Source organism: Hyla sarda, chromosome 4, assembly GCF_029499605.1.
Source record: "Hyla sarda isolate aHylSar1 chromosome 4, aHylSar1.hap1, whole genome shotgun sequence".
Taxonomy (NCBI): domain Eukaryota; kingdom Metazoa; phylum Chordata; class Amphibia; order Anura; family Hylidae; genus Hyla; species Hyla sarda.
Genome location: NC_079192.1, coordinates 71740609 through 71753687, shown reverse-complemented (window position 1 = coordinate 71753687; position 13079 = coordinate 71740609).

Below are 13079 nucleotides of genomic sequence, written 5' to 3'. Positions count from 1 at the left end.
CCTCTTCTTGGAGCCTGAGAACCTGAGGATAAGACTTTTGTCTAGGATGTTGTCCTCAGGTTCCCAGGATCTGTCCTCTGGGCCACAGTTTTCCCAATCCACCAAAAAAAATCTTTTACCTCTGACAGTCTTGGAGGCCAGAATCTCCTTCACAGAGAAGACGTCAGATGAACCGGAAACAGGAGTGGGAGAAACAACTTTGGGAGAGAAGCGGTTAAGGATGAGTGGTTTAAAGAGAGAGACATGGAAGGCATTGGGAATACGGAGAGAAGGAGGAAGAAGGAGTTTGTAAGAGACAGGGTTAATCTGGCACAAGATTTTGAAAGGACCAAGATAGCGTGGTCCCAGTTTGTAACTGGGGACACGAAAGCGGACATATTTAGCGGAGAGCCATACCTTGTCTCCGGGAGCAAAAATGGGGGGAGTTCTTCTTTTTTTATCAGCAAATCTTTTCATCCGGGATGAAGCCTGTAAAAGAGAATTTTGGGTTTCTTTCCATATGGTGGAAAGATCACGAGTCACTTCATCCACAGCGGGCAAACCAGAGGGCAAGGGAGTAGGGAGGGGAGGAAGAGGGTGACGGCCATACACCAGGAAAAATGGGGATTTAGCAGAAGATTCGGAGACTCTGAAGTTGTATGAGAATTCGGCCCATGGTAGAAGATCTGCCCAGTCATCCTGGCGGGAGGAAACAAAATGCCATAAATAGTCACCCAGGACCTGATTAATTCATTCTACTTGCCCATTGGATTGGGGATGATAAGAAGAAGAGAAGTTTAATTTGATCTTGAGCTGTTTACAGAGGGCCCTCCAGAATTTAGACACGAATTGGACGCCTCTATCCGAGACGATATGCGTGGGCAAACCGTGAAGGCAAAAAATGTGTACAAAAAATTGCTTTGCCAACTGAGGCGCTGAAGGAAGACCAGGAAGAGGAATAAAATGTGCCATCTTGGAAAATCGATCAACGACCACCCAAACAACTGTGTTGCCACGGGATGAGGGCAAGTCCGTAATAAAGTCCATACCAATCTGTGACCAAGGCTGTTCAGGAACAGGCAGGGGATGAAGGAGACCAGCAGGCTTCTGGCGAGGAGTTTTATCCCGGGCACAGACAGTACAGGCCCGCACGAAATCAACAACATCAGTCTCCAGAGTCGGCCACCAATAAAATCGAGAGATGAGTTGCAAGGATTTTTTGATGCCCGCATGGCCTGCAAGGTGGGAGGAGTGTCCCCATTTGAGAATTCCGAGACGCTGGCGTGGAGAAACGAAGGTCTTCCCTGGAGGAGTTTGTCTGATGGAAGCTGGAGAAGTGGAGATCAGACAGTCCGGAGGAATGATATGTTGCGGAGAGACCTCTACTTCAGAGGCATCAGAAGAACGAGAGAGGGCATCGGCCCTAATGTTCTTGTCAGCAGGGCGAAAATGGATTTCAAAGTTAAAACGGGCAAAGAACAACGACCACCTAGCCTGGCGAGGGTTCAGTCGTTGGGCAGACTGGAGATAGGAGAGATTCTTGTGATCAGTGTATGTGATAACTGGAAATTTTGATCCCTCCAGCAGGTGCCTCCATTCCTCAAGCGCCAATTTAATGGCCAGTAGTTCTCGATCACCAATGGAGTAGTTTCTCTCTGCCGGAGAAAAGGTCCTAGAAAAAAAACCACAAGTAACAGCATGCCCGGAAGAATTTTTTTGTAGAAGGACAGCTCCAGCTCCCACAGAGGAGGCATCTACCTCCAATAGAAAGGGTTTAGATGGGTCAGGTCTGGAGAGCACGGGAGCAGAAGAAAAGGCAGACTTGAGATGTTTAAATGCGTCTTCCGCTTGGGGAGACCAGGACTTAGGATTGGCATTTTTCTTGGTTAAAGCCACGATAGGGGCCACAATAGTGGAGAAGTGTGGGATGAATTGTCTGTAATAATTGGCGAACCCCAAAAAACGTTGGATAGCACGGAGTCCGGAGGGGCGTGGCCAATCTAAGACGGCAGAAAGTTTATCTGGGTCCATTTGTAGTCCCTGGCCAGAGACCAAGTATCCTAGGAAAGGAAGAGATTGACATTCAAAGAGACATTTCTCCTTTTTGGCATAAAGTTGATTGTCCCGAAGTCTCTGAAGAGCCATGCGGACATGCTGGCGGTGTTCTTCTAAGTTGGCAGAAAAAATCAAAATATCGTCCAGATAAACCACAACACAGGAATATAGGAGATCACAAAAAATTTAATTAACAAAGTCTTGGAAGACGGCAGGGGCGTTGCACAGGCCAAAGGGCATGACCAGATACTCAAAGTGTCCATCTCTGGTGTTAAATGCAGTCTTCCATTCGTCCCCCTCTCTGATGCGGATGAGATTATAAGCACCTCTTAAGTCCAGTTTGGTAAAGATGTGGGCGCCTTGTAGGCGATCAAAGAGTTCCGAGATAAGAGGTAAGGGGTAGCGTTTTTTTACCGTGATTTTATTAAGTCCGCGGTAATCAATGCAAAGGCCTAGGGAGCCATCTTTTTTGGACACAAAAAAAAAATCCAGCTCCGGCAGGAGAGGAGGACTTGCGGATAAACCCCTTTTTTAAATTCTCCTGGATGTACTCCGACATGGCTAGAGTCTCTGGAGCAGACAGAGGATAGATTCTGCCCCGGGGTGGAGTAGTACCCGGGAGGAGGTCAATAGGACAGTCATAAGTCCTGTGAGGAGGTAAAGTCTCTGCTTGCTTTTTGCAAAAAACATCAGCATAGTCCATATAAGCCTTAGGAAGACCGGATACCGGGGGAACCACAGGGTCCCGACAGGGAGTACTGGGAACCGGTTTAAGACAGTCCCTGTGACAAGAAGTACCCCAGTTCTTGATCTCCCCTGTGGACCAATCAAGGGTTGGGGAATGGCGTTGAAGCCACGGTAATCCAAGAAGAATTTCTGAAGGGCAGTTGGAGAGGACCAAAAATTCAATTTTTTCGTGATGGGGTCCGATGCACATTAGGAGAGGTTCCGTGCGGTAACGCACGGTACAGTCCAATCTTTCATTGTTCACAGAATTGATGTAGAGGGGTCTTGCGAGACTGGTCACCGGGATGTTGAACCTGTTGATGAGAGAGGCCAAAATAACATTTCCTGCAGATCCGGAATCCAAGAAGGCCATAGCAGAGAAGGAGAAGGTAGAAGAAGATATCCGCACCGGCACAGTAAGGCGTGGAGAAGCAGAGTTCACATCAAGAACTGTCTCACCTTTGTGCGAAGTCAGCGTACGTCTTTCCAGGCGGGGAGGACGGATAGGACAATCCTTCAAGAAGTGTTCGGTACCGGCACAGTACAGGCAAAGATTCTCCATGCGGCGTCGTGTCCTCTCTTGAGGTGTCAAGCGAGACCGGTCAACTTGCATAGCCTCCACGGCGGGAGGCACAGGAACGGATTGCAGAGGACCAGAGGAGAGAGGAGCCGGGGAGAGAAAACGCCTCGTGCGAACAAAGTCCATATCCTGGCGGAGCTCCTGACGCCTTTCGGAAAAACGCATGTCAATGCGGGTGGCAAGATGAATAAGTTCATGCAGGTTAGCAGGAATTTCTCGTGCGGCCAGCACATCTTTAATGTTGCTGGATAGGCCTTTTTTAAAGGTCGCGCAGAGGGCCTCATTATTCCAGGATAATTCGGAGGCAAGAGTACGGAAAAGACCCCCCTCGGCTTATACTAGAGTGAACTCTCCGCCCTCAGTGGTCTTCAACCTGCGGACCTCCAGATGTTTCAAAACTACAACTCCCAGCAAGCCCGGGCAGCCATCGGCTGTCCGGGCTTGCTCGGAGTTGTAGTTTTGAAACCTCTGGAGGTCCGCAGGTTGAAGACCACTGCGGCCTTCGACATCATCCAGCCCCCTCTCACCCCCTTTAGTTTTGTACTCACCTCCGCTCGGCGGGACGTTAGGGTGTGCTGGTCCGGTGCTGCAGGACTGTCCGGTGGGCAGGTCGTCCGGTGGGATAGTGGTTCCAGGCTGCCATCTTCACTGGGGAGCCTCTTCTCCGTGCTTCGGGCCCGGCCCCGAAATAGTCATGTTGCCTTGACGACGACGCAGAGGGACGCTCATTGCCAACGTCCCTCTGCGTCATCGTCAAGGCAACGTCTCTATTCCGGGCCCGAAGCGCGGAGAAGAGGCCCCCCGGTGAAGATGGCAGCCCGGAACCACTATCCCACCGGACGACCTCCCCACCGGACAGTCCTGCAGTACCGGACCAGCGCCGAGCGGAGGCAAGTACAGAACTACAGGGGGTGAGAGGGGGGGGGGGGGGCTGGATGATGTCGAAGGCCGCAGTGGTCTTCAACCTGCGACCTCCAGAGGTTTCAAAACTACAACTCCCAGCAAGCCCGAACAGCCGATGGCTGCCCGGGCTTGCTGGGAGTTGTAGTTTTGAAACATCTGGAGGACCGCAGGTTGAGGACCACTGTATCAGACATTGACAAGCGGTGATGATGAAGGTGGGGACATGTGGTGATGATGACAAGGGGATGATGAAGGGTGGTGTGGGATGATGACAAGGGGATGATGAAGGGGGGGTGTGGGATGATGACAAGGGGATGATGAAGGGGGGGTGTGGGATGATGACAATGGGATGATGAAGGGGGGTGGGGATGATGACAAGTGAATGATGAAGGGGGGTGGGATGATGACAAGGGGATGATGAGGGGGGGTGTGGGATGATGACAAGGGGATTATGAAGGGGGTGTGTGGGATGATGACAAGGGGATGATGAAGGGGGGGTGGGATGATGACAAGGGGATGATGAAGGGGGGGTGGGATGACAAGGGGATGATGAAGGGGGGTGGGATGATGACAAGGGGATAATGAAGGGGGTGTGTGGGATGATGACAAGGGGATGATGAAGGGGGGGTTGGGATGATGACAAGGGGATGATGAAGGGGGGGTTGGGATGATGACAAGGGGATGATGAAGGGGGGGTGGGATGATGACAAGGGGATGATGAAAGGGGGGTGTGGGATGATGACAAGGGGATGATGACAGGCGGTGATGATGACAGGGGTGATGATGACAGGGTGATGATGATGATGATGAGGGTGTTAATGATGGGGGTCTGGATGATGACAGGGGGATGATGTATTTCCCACCCTAGGTTTATACTCGAGTCAATAACTTTTCCTGGGATTTTGGGGTGAAATTAGGGGCCTCGGCTTATATTCGGGTTGGCTTATACTCGAGTATATATGGTATATATCCTGTGTACAGCTGGTATATACCTCTATATGGTCCTGTATATAATCACTTATACGATATATATATATATATATATATATATATATATATATATATATATATACTTCTATATGGTCCTGTCTGGTATGCAAATCCAGTGCATAGACGGTATCTACCTATATATGGTGAATGTATGTGGGGATACTGGTCTTTGCATAGTCGATTTTATAAAGTAACAATATATCGGTATTAGTCAGTGGTAATGGTAGTGGTGCTCATGGTATGGCAGTATTATTTGTCCCTTATCGGTAACACACAAAACTAGCACTGTGCACGCATTTCATTTTTTTGGGGAGATTCTGACCATTTTTGTTTTTTTTTGTACTGGTAAGATTAGTAAGTATTAATGGTTTCAGATTTGTACAGTAACAGTATGATGGTAATATGTTTTGTAATATTGCTCTTTGTACAGTGGTATTATTAATAATATTGGTCAATATACAGGATTTGGTCAGTAACAGTATGACGGTGATATGTATGGTGATAATATTCCTCCTTGTATACTTGTAATATTGGTAATATTGGTCTCAGTATGCAGGATTTGCTCTGTGACAGTATGATCGTATTATGTATGGTGATAATATTTCTCCTTGTATACTGGTATTATTGGTAATATTGTTCTCAGTATACAGGATTTGCTCAGTAACAGTATTATGGTAATATGTATGGTGATAATATTTCCTCCTTACATACCGGTGTTATTTGGTAACTGTCTAATTTAATAATGTGTGTGTGTGTGTGTATGTATATATATATATATATATATATATATATATATATATATATATATATAATTCTTTTTATTATGTACCCTATTGTAACCAACTATGATTGACATGTGGTCCCTCCCCTTTATGGCTCTGCCTTTACATAGCCACACCCATGACCAATGGGGGCTGCTTAGTCTAAAATGCCCGGGCCTATTTTCTGTCCCAGTCCGGCTCTGCATCCTTATATGATCTATGGAATATTAGTCTGTGCATAGTGGTTTTATCCTGTATCAGTATGGCAGTATTATCCGGTCACTATATGGTGGTATTGGAAGTGGTTATGGTGAGGTGCAATTATTTGTCCCTTGTATAGTGATGATAATGGTGTGTGTATACTGATTCTTATTTAATAACAGTATGATGCTATTAGTCACTGCATGCAGTAGTACTATATCGTCATGGTGTGAAGGAATGTGAAAATCCTGTATGTGCCCCTGGTGAGCGGCGACGCATACACTCAATGCATCACTGTTCACAGGCCACAGGGGGGATGTCAGTGATAGGGGGCACCAAAATGCACATTCCCCTGTGTAGACAAAAATCCTTGCTCCGGCCCTGCATGTTTGTATTGCTTAGTTAACAAGAGGATCACTGTATAGCTGACCGTGCCCCCCTATCTTCCCTCAGTGCAGTGAATGCTATAGAGGCATGTATTTCATGTATGCATAGAAGCATATCAGTCAGAGCAGACATTTTTGTGCCGTTTTGGCTACTAGGAGTACAGGCCTTTAGCTGTTATATACGTCCCTTACACGGGACAGCTTATTCAGCTGACAGATTTACTTTAAGAGAATGACAGGTGACTTTTCTAAGATGTGTTTTACAAATCAAAATATGTCTGTTTTACAAACTTTTCTTTCCAATTGGAAAAAAAATAAATAATTGACAGCTCACATTAAGTTTTTACAGCCATAAATATTATAACCATCAAAATAGTACTATTTTTTTTATTTATTTTTTTACATTTTGGAAGTAAGTACCTAGTTTGCATAAAAATTTCACTTTGAAAAGAACCAAAAAATGTGCATAAAAACAGTCATCCAGCCGCGGCGGTGCTAGGACAATACGATAATACATATCAATAATAAAACTACTAGAAACAAGACAGGCATCCTGCACTCACCGCATAGGTACTGGTCACTCGGCTCCCATCTCAGGCTGCTCCGCTGGGTCGGCTGAAAAGGCGATTTCACGCATAATATTGCGCTTCTTCCGGCCTGGATATAAATGGTGTTCCGACATGGTGGAGTTCCCTTTTGCCCCTCCTTATCCTAGCCTACAGACAATAAATTAATTGTCACGTCTGGGCAGGAAAGGAGTGCACACTATTCTCTCCCACTCCCCTGTCCCTACTTACTTACGTACCTGCCCTAGATGACAGGTCCGTAACCACGGTGAGAGTTACACGACTAACAGAAAACAAACCTAAACACGCACACACAAAAATACCTAGTCAGAGGGACAATTCTAAATTTGGAGAGCACGAAGAACAGATTATCAAAGGGAAGTCAAAAGCCAAGCGTCACAAAACCAGAATAAACAGAATGAGCACAGAGATAGCTTGATAAGTTACTAAGAACTACCACAAGCAGGGAATGACTGAAAAGGGCCTCCTATGTATACGCCTGAGCTGCAACCAGGAGGATTCTAAACGGCTCAGCAAGCTTAACCACACCCAGGAGCACAGAGGTATCATCCCAGCAACCAAAACAAACAACTGGGCTAGAAATCATTAACCCTATGGGTTCTGGCAGAACCAGTCATCACATTAAGTAGAAGAAGGGACAAAAGGGAAGCAGTAACAGATGACTGGAGGATCAGACTAAAAATATGACTTGTTTGTAGTCTGTAACCATGAAAACATATAGGACTGCATATGATCTGTATTCACAAATTTGTAGAATATTTCAAACCAAGCAAAGTTGCTTAGAGGGGTACGCTTCTGGAAATCATCTTATCCCCTATCCATAGGATAGGGGAAAAGATGTCTTATCACAAAGGTCTCACCGCTGGGGACCCCCACGATCTCCGGGCCAGCAGCGGTGATATCCGGAACATGGGAGCTTCCGTGTTCGTGACACCATGGCGCACCCCTCTATTCATGTCTATGGGAGGGAACGTGACGGCTAGTACATAGCCGACACGCTTCCTCCCATAGACAAGAATTGAGGGGGCATGGCGGCTGTAGTCACCTTTCATCTGGCATGGAGCGAAGTTCGCTCCGTGCACCGGATGACTGGGGTGCCGCAGCAGAGATCACGGGGTTTCCCAGCGACGGTACCCCTGCGATTAGACATCTTATCCCCTATCCTTTGGATGGGGGATAAGATGTTTTCCTGTGGACTACCCCTTTAATTCTTTATTTTCTTTACATAACAAAAACAGAAGAAAATAGTCTTTGGCTGTCCGGGCATGTTTGTAGTTGTAGTTTGGCAACATCTGGAGGTCCACAGTTTGTAGACCACAATCTTACTGACTTTATATGTTTAATTATATTGAGTCTTCACAATGAAATATTCTTATGCAGCCCAATGCCTGTGTCTGAGCAGAGTCATAAAATTAGCTTAGAAAAAAAGCACAGTACAGCCAGAATTAGAATCATCAATAATAAAGTAGTTAATCCTAAATAAGAGACCCACAATGGAGATGTTTTACAGCAGGTAGGTCCGCAGTAGCCCCAGTAGGATAAGCGCTTCCCGATGCGCCGCCCGTCACTCTGTACAGTCCACTTAGAGGCATCAGATAATTATTATTGCCGATGATGTGTAGCTATCCTAATAAAACTTAACATGCATAAATCAAATGGTCACATATAGTTTGTGTGATTAATGTATCCATCAAGCAGAATTAATGACCTCTATTAAACAAACATAAAAAGCCTATACATTCTTCATTGATTATATCCAACAAAGTCCATTATATTTAATAAGTCTTTCCCTTATTATTTTACTTTGGCTTGAATGAATCGACTTCTTTTCAGCATCGTGAGTTGGCAATCTTGGATAAAGGCATCACGATCTTGGATGAATAGACTAGAATAGAATTGTCCAGGCTTGTTTCACCCCAGGAGTCACGTAGGTTCATGTCCTTAGTGGGGCTCACAATTTGGCTCCACTAAGTCAGTAGGGTTCATTTAACAGGAAGCTGGTTAATGTAATATGCTAAAAACAGGAACAATGGGGCAAAATCTGAGGTTATTGTTTTACTTAATGTAATTATTACTTATATTATTTTCTGAAAGATGGTTTATACCAGGGCCGGTTCTGCGTATAGGCAACATAGGCAGCCACCTAGAGTTCCTTCTTTATGGGGGCACTGCTTTGCACTCTGCAAGAAAGTTAGTGGCCAGCTAGCATCCAAAGCTCCCACTCACCTGAAGCACCCGCCCAGCCAGCACCACTGTGTCACCCCAGTAGTAAGGTAATTACATGAGGAGGAGGTTTGTTACAGTGTGTAATACCAGTAGTAAGGTGATTACATGAGGAGGAAGATTGTTGCAGTGTGCCACCCCAGTAGTAAGAAGATTACATGATGAGGAGGTTTGTTACAGTGTGTCACCTCAGTAGTATGGTGGGGCGTGTCAAAGGGCGGAGCCAATGGGCAGGGTCAAGGGGTGGCAAAATTAGCTTTTGCCTAGGGTGGCAAAAATCCTTTCACCATCCCTGGTTGGAACAAACTTTCAGCAGATGTGGCTGGTTACATAGTTTGTAAGGTCGAAAAGAAGAGTCCATCAAGTTTAACCTAAAGCCCTACGGTGTTGATCCAGAGGAAGGCAACCCCCCCAAATGAGGATGATGCCAATTGCCCCATAACAGAGGAAAAATTCCTTCCTGACTCCAATATGACAATTGAGAATAAGTCCCTGGATCAATGTTGTCCTTGGATCAATGCTCTAGTTCCTGGATCAACAGTAAATTCATTTAAATATAAACCTATATATGCACAAATATTTCAGCAGATGACTATGTAAAAATATTCTTTATTGTATCAAGTTAAAAGACAATTGACATAATGTTACATAAATGATAGTGAAACAAAAGACAAATTACAACTGGAACACAGGTGATGACACAGGCATGGCAAAGAAATAGTGCTAAAAAGACATGTATAAAGTGCAATTGTTACCCACAAAAAGTCTAAATATATAGTGGGGGGTAAAAGCCCAACAGCAGCAAGTATTACAGCTATGACTAGCATGTGCAAAAAATAGCAGCAGAAAGAAGGCAAAATACCCACATGTAGCAGCAAACAACGCCAGGCCAGTGACCACCCACCCCTACAGCCATTTCAAAATCACTTCCTTCTTCCGGAGTTCCCAGCAGATAGGGGATAAGATGTTTAGGTGCGGAGTACTCCAGCTCCTGCAAGCACTGTTATGTCTTTTTTGTTGTGGACTCCTTTAAGAGTGATTTATATTCAAAGCAGAAGTGATCTCATGTTGAGATGGTCCCTCCCTTCAGCCTATTCCTGGTATACCTGTTCAAGGTTTAGGTAGCAAGACCGGTAATGCTGGGTACTCCGCCAGTAGACAATTATAGAGATCACTCTAAACCTGTTCAACGTTAAGAGAGTGAACCTTCAATTTTGCTGACATGAACCCATACCTAGCAGAGATTTATAGTGTATTGGCATAGTCCAGGGTCATGAGGTCATGTGAGTTTATTGCATGCTAAATTTAAATATACTGGAAAAAAAATTCTCATAACAGGCTGTTACTTGTTCTGCAGTTCCATATCTTAAGCCATGTCTCCCACTGTATACTTATCATGTATATACATTTTGAGAGTTGTTTCTGGAGCATCACTTTGATATTCCATTTTGTACATTATGATCAATTCCTTATATTTCACTGCATTACATTTTTGTTGTTGTTATAGTAATGGACAGAATCCATCAGGTACAACAATCCACTAATGGAGTTTCATATAGTGCAAAAGTTTGATCAAATTAAATGATATTTTCATGAAATATGTATTAAAGAAGTATATTTTTGAGACAAACAAAAAAGGCTGAAATCCCCAGAACTCCTCTGCTTTTACTATCATAGCCAGGTTAATAACCAGAGTGAACACTAAAGTGCTCTCTGGGCACAACATTTAAAGGTCAAGTACCAAAGCTCAAAATGAATATCTACTAAAGAGGAGTAGAAGAACATGATATTGAAGCTGAACTATTGAATAAAAAAAAACTGAGCCAAGGTAATAAGAAGACAATCCATTCCAGTGCAGAAAATTGGATTAAGGGTGTACAGTACTAGGCCATATACAATAGCACCAAAACTAATAGAACTAGAACTCAAAACCCTAGCAGTTCTGTTGATACTGACTTTGATCACCTAAGGCAGTGTTTCCCAACCAGTGTGCCTCCAGCTTTGGCAAAACTACAACTCCCAGCATGCCCAGACAGCCTTTGGCTGACTGTGTATGCTGGGAGTTCTAGTTTTGCAACAGCTGAAGACACACTGGTTAAGAAACACTGACCTTCCTGATGTTACTGCAGAAACCTTCGCCCATGTAATATAATACTATGTCCTCTTCTTGTAGCTTTTCTTCCTATAAATATGCTTTCCTCCTTTACCGTGTTGATTCCCTTTATGTTTATAAAAGTCTCTATCATATCCCCTCTGTCTCGTCTTTTTTTCAAGCTATACATGTTAAGGTCCTTTAACCTTTCCTGGTAAGTTTTATCCTTCAACCCATGGACTAGTTTAGTAGTGCCAGTGCTCTGTGCAGCAGCATGAGCACTTCCCTCATTGCTGCTAATACCTCTCCCTATACACCCATGAGCACTTTCCTCTCTACTGATAATACCTCTCTCTATACACCCATGATCACTTCCCTCTTTCTACTGCTAATACCTCTCCCTATATACCCATGAGCACTTCCCTCTTAATTCTACTAAAACCTCTCCCTATACACCCATGAGCACTTTATTCTCTACTGCTGAAACCTCTCCCTATACACCAATGAACACTACCCTCTTACTTCTACTAATACCTCTCCCTATACACCCATGATCACTTTCCTCTCTACTGATAATACCTCTCTCTATACACCCATGATCACTTCACTCTTTCTACTGCTAATACCTCTCCCTATACACCCATGAGCACTTCCCTCTTTCTACTGCTAATACCTCTCCCTCTACACCCATGAGCACTTCCCTATCTTCTGCTAATACCTTTCCCTATACACAAAAGCATTATACTAGCATTTCCTTCTGCTCATTAATAGGTAATTAATTAAATGAGTATAAATGGCAAATAGCAAGGAGAGGAACTGGCTACACATTCTTTACCTTTGTTTCACTGCTCGTTCTACTGCCATACTGCCAAGCTTTGGATATGGAAAAACAAACTTTGATGGAAACCCCTACAGGTGACCATAGCACAAATGGGAGCAGAGCATTACACATATGATTTTCCAATCAGGTATTCTCGGAGAACTACAGGTTCCTCACTAAATATGATGACCTCACACCAGTGCAGCCCTGGAGTACCATCAGACCAATAACACAAGACATCAGCATCCGCACTGATGATTATAATTAGAGATGAGGGAACTTTTCAAAAATTTGATTCGGCCGATTCGCTGAATTTTCCTGAAAAGTTTGTTTTGATCCAAATTTTTTTGCAGCAAATCTATATTAAAAAAGGCTATTTCTACCCTACATACAGCCTCTATAGGGGTATAGAACACTTTGCTGTGTTCTAAAATGCATATGGAGTGTGCTGGGTTAGTGAAATAATACTGTTATTCAGAATGACATGCAGATTACCGGCATCGCTTTTAGAATCATTGCCGCACAGCAGCACAATGACAGAGCCTGGTGGTGGCATCAGTGTCAGGAGACCATATAGTGACTGAATGACAGCGTGGAGGTGTTGGCAGGATGAGGAGACCATTTAGTGGCTGAATGGCACAGCATTGAGGTGTTGGCAGCATGAGGACACCATATAGTGGCTCAATGACACAGAATGGAGGTGTTGGCAGCATGAGGACACCATATGGTGGCTTAATGGCACAGTGTGGAGGTGTTGGCAGCATGAGGACACCATA